The following is a 6,735-nucleotide window of genomic DNA, read 5'->3' as shown; positions in this document are numbered from 1 at the left end:
ACTTAGAAATATTTTTTTAAAGTCTTTAACCCTTAGATTGTTTTTCTTCAAACCCTATTTTTTTATGTGATCAAAAGGGGGAGAAGAAAAAGTATAAGTCTAGGGGGAGGTAGAAAAATTGAAAATTAGAATTTTTGAAATTTAATTTTTCTATCTTGTTACACGTTATTGAAAAATTGAAAATTTTACATTGTTTAATTTTTCATATCTATTTTTGACCCTAGCTTAACTTGGGTTGATCACATCAAAAAGGGGGAGATTGTTGGAACCCCAAGGTTGTTTTGGTGTGATCAACAAGTTAAGTTAGGTCCTGTGTGTTTCTAACCTTGTGTCTAAGTGTGCAGGAGCTTAGGAGTACAGGTACTCGAGCGGAAGTTGCAGCTAGTGAGAAGGACGACACGTGGTGCGTCTGAGAGACGAGGTGCTGAGGAAGAATACCCCGGTGGACGAGAAGGAAGCGTGCGGTGGTTCCGAGGGACGAAAGCCGGAGCGGAAGATTGCTCGGGGAGCAAGAGACACTACAACAAAAACCCTCATATACATCGGTTTTCCACCGGTGTCTATTACATTTTCGACCGATGTCTATGAAGGCGATGTAAAAGGTCTGTCATTTTAGACATCGGGTTAAAACCGGTGTAGTATCACTTAACGACATCGGGTGTAAAACCGATGTAATATTATATGTTAATAACACCAGTTTTGGCAACGGTATACAACCGATGTAATATTAGTTAATGACACTGGTTTTATAGTGGTGGAAAACCGATGTAATATCAGTATTGTTTAATGACACAAATTCGATTTCCGAAACAGTGAAAAACCGACAGTATCCAAGAAAATACACAAATATTCACAAATTACACAAATATTCTTCTTCCAACAATATCCATAAAATACACAAATATTCACAAATTACATAAATATTCTTCTTTCAACAGTATCCATAAAATACACAAATATTCTTTTCACATCAAAAGCTAATAGATATTGTAGACATCAAGGTAGAACATCGTGAGTCAAAAATGAAGCTGAGGCTACATTAAATTATGAGAATCAGAATCTGTTCAACTTGCTATACTGCTCCATTCTTCTTGCGCCTTTCATTTCCCTAATCTCACCACTTTTCACCTTCAAATGCCTAGTTTTCTGAGTTAAAACATCCACTATTCTAATCTGTCAAACAAAAGTATCATTTAGTCTACTTAACTGCAGCAAAGAACAAAAATAGGAGAAATATACATGCTGTAGAAGTCCTAGAATATCACCATCAGAAAGAAAAAATCACACTTGGTGGACATAAAACCTCAAACATATCCAGCAAACTACCTCTTGCAGTTCCCTCTTGACATTTTCCAGCCCACCAATATCATCCCAGCTGACATTTGGTACTTCAACAACCTGATCAAAACCCAACAAACTATCAGCATATCTCAAGGTAGAAATAGAAGTGGTTTTTAGGTCATTCATTAAACATATGACAGTAAACACAAGTTACCAACCAAGCACATGAGGCTATAGAATTTCTTGAGTTGAAAAAGGTAAGTTTAATTTAGAAAGAACACCAATGTCAAATTTCTCATTTTCAATTCTTGTAGCAACAATTTATTTTAAAAATTAATGTAGATAATCATATTTAGAAGGAAATAAACTAACTGAAAATGATTACAATTACCAAAGCAAAGACTTACAGTTTCACGGAGGGCAGATGGGTTACTAAATCCCAAAGCAGTCTTAAAGTGTTCATTTGTAACAGACATAGAATTAAGAATCTCAGCATCAATTGATTCATCTTCTAGATCAATTATGTCCATCTTTTCACGGATACACTGGAGAGAAGCTTCAGTGCATAAAGCAGCAAGGTCAACCCCAACATAGCCATGAGTATCCTTAGCAATCCTTTTCCAAATCAACCTACATTGAATAAATCAAATTTCATAACTTGGACATTCACTGCAAGATATCTATTAACAAGGTAACAACAATTTGTAATGTTCACATACATCATCAGATAGCTTCATGTTCTTAGTATGGATGCGAAGAACCTCCAATCAGCCAACCTCATCAGGAACACCAATGTCAATTTCTCTGTCAAACCTACCGAATCGTCTAAGAGCTGGATCGATAGTGTTTGGCATGTTCGTAGCCCCAATGACAATTGCATGCGCACGAGACTTCAACCCATCCATCAGTGTCAACAGTTGAGACACTATGCGCCTTTCAACTTCCCCATGAGTGTTCTCTCTCTTAGGAGCAATGGAATTAATCTCATCAATGAAGATAATTGAGGGTGCATTTTTCTCTGCTTCCTCAAAAGCCTTCCTCAAATTACTCTCCCTCTCACCGGTAAGCTTTGACATGATCTCTGGACCATTGATGCAAAAGAAAAAAGCTCCTATCTCATTTGCGACTCCTTTAGCTATTAATGTCTTACCTGAACCACGTGGACCATACAACAAAATACCTTTTGGCGGCTTGACACCAATTGATTTAAATAGTTGAGGATGTCTTAGAGGAAGCTCTACTAGCTCCCTTATCTGAGCCATTTGTTTCCTAACTCCTCCAACATCATCATAACCTACCTCATCAAGCCTGTCCTCGTCTTCTCTTTTTACCGGCTCCCCCTCACAGAAAATCTCTGTATCAGGAGCAACAATGCAGTACTCTGCAGGATCAGTTTCTATAACCTTAAACTCAACACTCCTCATCCCACCCCTGACAAGGAAAAGATCCCCTTTTCTAACAGGACGATATGCTTCCAAAAAATAAGCTGCAAAAATGTTAAATTTTAAGTCAAAAGAACTAGAAAAAGTAACAAAGAAAACAAATCACGAGTATCAGACAACTCCAGCCTCAATAAGTCTTGTTATAACAAGCTAGAATAAATTTTCATGTGGTTCCAGTAAATCAAAACCCTAACATAGAGTTGAAATGCACTGGTATGCATAAATTCATGAGATTACTTATGGAATAAACGATTAGGAACTGATCAAGACTGAACCAAACAAGATAGATGTAGCTAACATAAACGAAATGAGTGAAACCAGTCACTCATGCATAAACGAGACATGGAACTAGCATATGTTGAATCAAATTATAGGAACTATGATCCACTCCAATTAGAACCATCAATGTGAGCTCATGAAAACATTGAATATTTACAAGAGAAAAATACTGTTACAACATTTCAGCATTTACAAGTAGAAAAGTGATTATTAAGAACATTTATAATCATAATAGATACATGAATCAAATAATTTATAGATGAAATAAAAAAAAAGATAAGAGCATAACTGATTGTCAGAAAGCTTCAAGCAATGACAGGTAGCTTGATTAGTTAGATTACAAAACCCAAACAACTGTATAATAAATCCAGATTTGATCAAACCAGTAACTTAAATCAATAAATGAAAATGTAGAGGATGACTTAACAAAGGTTAAATAAGGGACCAGTCTATGTAAATACTTTGCACGCATGCTAGAGAAATCAATCATTACAGTTATTGTTATTTAAAAACCAGCTGCACTTTATTAGTACTTAAATATTTTTTTTATTTACTAAAGAATTTAGTTTACTACATCATATATCCAGTATTAATGGAAATTAAGAGTAGAATGTTTTTCTATAGAGAGAACACAATGCATGCTCTATATGCTCCTGCTACATCTTATTCGAAACGTTAAGTTGCTCCAGGGTTCTTGTAGTGCTCCGAACATGGACTCTTAGCAAACTCTTCAATCACCTGATAATTGAAAAGAATCAAACAATTTGTTACCTTCGGTTAGTGATCATGCTGATAGTTTTTCAAGTAGCACAAGTAAACAAGGCATGCTTACTTCAATGCTTGCAATAAGGATCTTCAGTGGTTCACAAGGTATCAGAAAGTTGAATTTGCAGTTACAAATTAAGTAAAAGAATCATATTCAGCTGTCAAAAGATAACTAGGTCCATGCTCTTAGAGAGAACCATACAAAACAAAATGAAAGGTTTCGAACATAAAAAAATAAAAATAAATAATGTTAGCCATGCCAAGACTGAGATCACTCATCTATCTATCATTTTAACCTAATAAATTAGCTACTTTGGTTTTGCAAAGTCTCCCAATTGTGTAGGAACCTCAGTAGCTTTTATCCCAAGTTCAGAGAAGAACAATAATGAGGAAAATCAATTTCTGTATTTACAACACTATTTTGATGTTAAATGACACAGATGTATGTAATAATGCAATAAAAAGGAGAAAAGAAATACCTTAAAGGCAAGGTACTGATCTGTCTTGTTAATTAACTCCAGGAAACACGAGCTCTGCTTCTTCAACTCAACTGCTCGATCCACAACCAGCAAAAAAATTGCTAGAAAACTAACTGAATTCCTTGCGATCAAACAGTCCACCCAAGAAGCCAAACAAAACAATCCACAACCATCATGGATGATCATAAAAAAAGGGAAATGTAGGACTTAGATGTTTTGAAGACCAAATGCGAACCATTAAGCAAGTTTAAGATCGTACACGACTCCAACCTCACACCGTCCAGAAAGAAAGCAAACCACGAAAAACACATAAAACATGGATCGATTGATCGAGGAGGAGAAAAGGGAAATGTAGACTTACAGACGAACTTGAGCTCCTTAGGCTCGATTTCCAGTAACCCTCCTCTCATTTCTCTTCGACTCTGTTTGCGATTTGTTGCCTCCTCCTAACAAATTGAAAGTGTAGAACCTGGAGATCGGTACAACGATGGTATCTCAGAGAGGAAAGGTTCGATTTTGGTGGAGTGCAGATTTTGTAGACCCAGGAGATTAATATAATCGGAGTTTGAAGGTGGTCTCGCAGACAACCACTAAAAGGCAGGAACCAAACCAATCTACGTGCGTAGATTTGCAAAGAAAACAAATCGATCGAGTAAACCCTACACATATCAACTGATCCACTCAAATCTCCCAGCGATGACCATAATAGTGAAAAGTCAAACAAAACCAACATCAGATCAAAGAACTGCAACAGGTAAGAGTGTAGATGTAAGGAGGGGATTAGGGTTTTCACATTTCCACAGGGCCTCAATCTTCACCCTCAATCTTCCCAGTCGGTGAAAAGGGCCTCAAAGACTTCATCTAGCGGAACCCCTCTCCTTCTGAGGCAAAGGCAAGGGTGGGTGGCGAGGAGAGCATCGCGGTGTTGCTGGTGTGGGCGAAGCCGAAGCTCCCCGAGCTTCCCCTTTTCCTGCACAGGATGATCGTGATTGTGAAGAACCCCAAGAACCCTTTCCACATGTACAGTGGGATCCTGCAGAGGGTCATTGACGGGAAGGCCGGTGTGCTCTTCGAAGGGGGGAATTGCATCTATCATTTATGTTGCGGTTTTTCTTAGGACCGTAGCAGGTGGTTTTGATCCTGATCGGGAGAGGCAGGTACTCTAGAAGGAGAAGAGGGAGATGAGGGGCTGAGAGAGATAGCCGAAGGAAAGTGGTGGTGCCATAGCGATGATATAGGTTTAAGGCTAAGTATGGGTGGTCGTGCGATATAGGTTTAGGTTTGGAGGGAAGAGTAAAGTGTTGTAAATTTCGGCTAAGTATGGGTGGAAAAATTAAATTATTTTATTTTATCATAGACATAGGATTTTAAAAACCGCTGTTAAAATCGGTGTCTATTAATGAAAAAAAAGGCACTCATAGACAACGCCTAAAAAACCGATGTCTATGAGCGAAAATCTATGCTCATAGACACCGGTTTTTGGAAAAATCGGTGTAAAATACGCAAAGACATCAGTTTTTTGCTTAAAACCGTTGTTGTTCCACCGATGTCTATGAGTGTTTTTGTTGTAGTGAGACGCAGCTAGAGAGAAGGTCGGCACGGGGTGCGACCAAGGGACGAAGACTGCAGATGAGTACGCTGGTGGACGAGAAGGAAACATGCGGCGATTCCGATGGACGAGAAGCCAGAGCGGAAGGCTACTCGAGAAGACCGGAAGTTGGGTTCGGGTGAGCCCTATTCCGGATGGCAGAGATCACCCAAGTAAGCGGATTCGGAGCGGAAGACCCGGACCGAGGCGGGATTGAAACGGAGCAGAGGTCCCGGACGAAAAGTCAACCAGAGTTGACTTTCGGGGTCCGGGGCACCCGGAGCTGACCGGGGCACCCGGACCCCTCCGGGGCGCCCGGAACCCTTCCGGGCGCCCGGACCAGCCTTTTGACCAGGATCAAGTTTTGACTCAATTTGATCGTTGGGGGATAAAGTTTATACCCCCCAGGGCGCCCGGAACCTTTCGGGGTGCCCCGACCAAGGCTATAAATATAGCCTTGGTCCAGAAGCTTTTAAACGAACTCTGAATTGTAATTCCAATGCTTGTAAGCTTTAGTCTAGAGTTGAGTTTCTGTTTTCTGTACTTCAACGCTGTACGAGGCTTCTCCTCCTGAAGGAGTTTCTAGTGAGCTTAATCTTCCTTGGATTAACAACCACATCAGTTGTAACCAAGTAAATCCTTGTGCCTCGCTTTTTCCTTATGCTTTTAATTTATCAGCTTACTTTATATATACAAGTGTTAGCTTAAAGAGTTCGAGGTGTTGGAGTATATACTGTAAGCCTAAGCTTTGTAAACATTCATGTTAAATAAAGAATCACATTTGGTCAATTTATCTACATTTGTTTGTAGTTGTTCAATTAATTTATATTGTAGATAACATAGCATGTGGTGTCATATGCAGAAGATAATGTTATCAGTACCTTATAAATTATAAACAGAA

The 6,735-nt window shown here is 38.9% G+C and overlaps 1 pseudogene; it reads right to left on the bottom strand.

Annotated features, from left to right (window-relative positions):
- Positions 1-1,244: 1,244 nt before the first annotated feature.
- On the bottom strand, positions 1,245-3,126 carry LOC122019304 (annotated as a pseudogene).
- Positions 3,127-6,735: the final 3,609 nt, after the last annotated feature.

Source organism: Zingiber officinale, chromosome 9A, assembly GCF_018446385.1.
Source record: "Zingiber officinale cultivar Zhangliang chromosome 9A, Zo_v1.1, whole genome shotgun sequence".
Taxonomy (NCBI): domain Eukaryota; kingdom Viridiplantae; phylum Streptophyta; class Magnoliopsida; order Zingiberales; family Zingiberaceae; genus Zingiber; species Zingiber officinale.
This window is presented reverse-complemented; position numbering and strand designations above follow the sequence as displayed.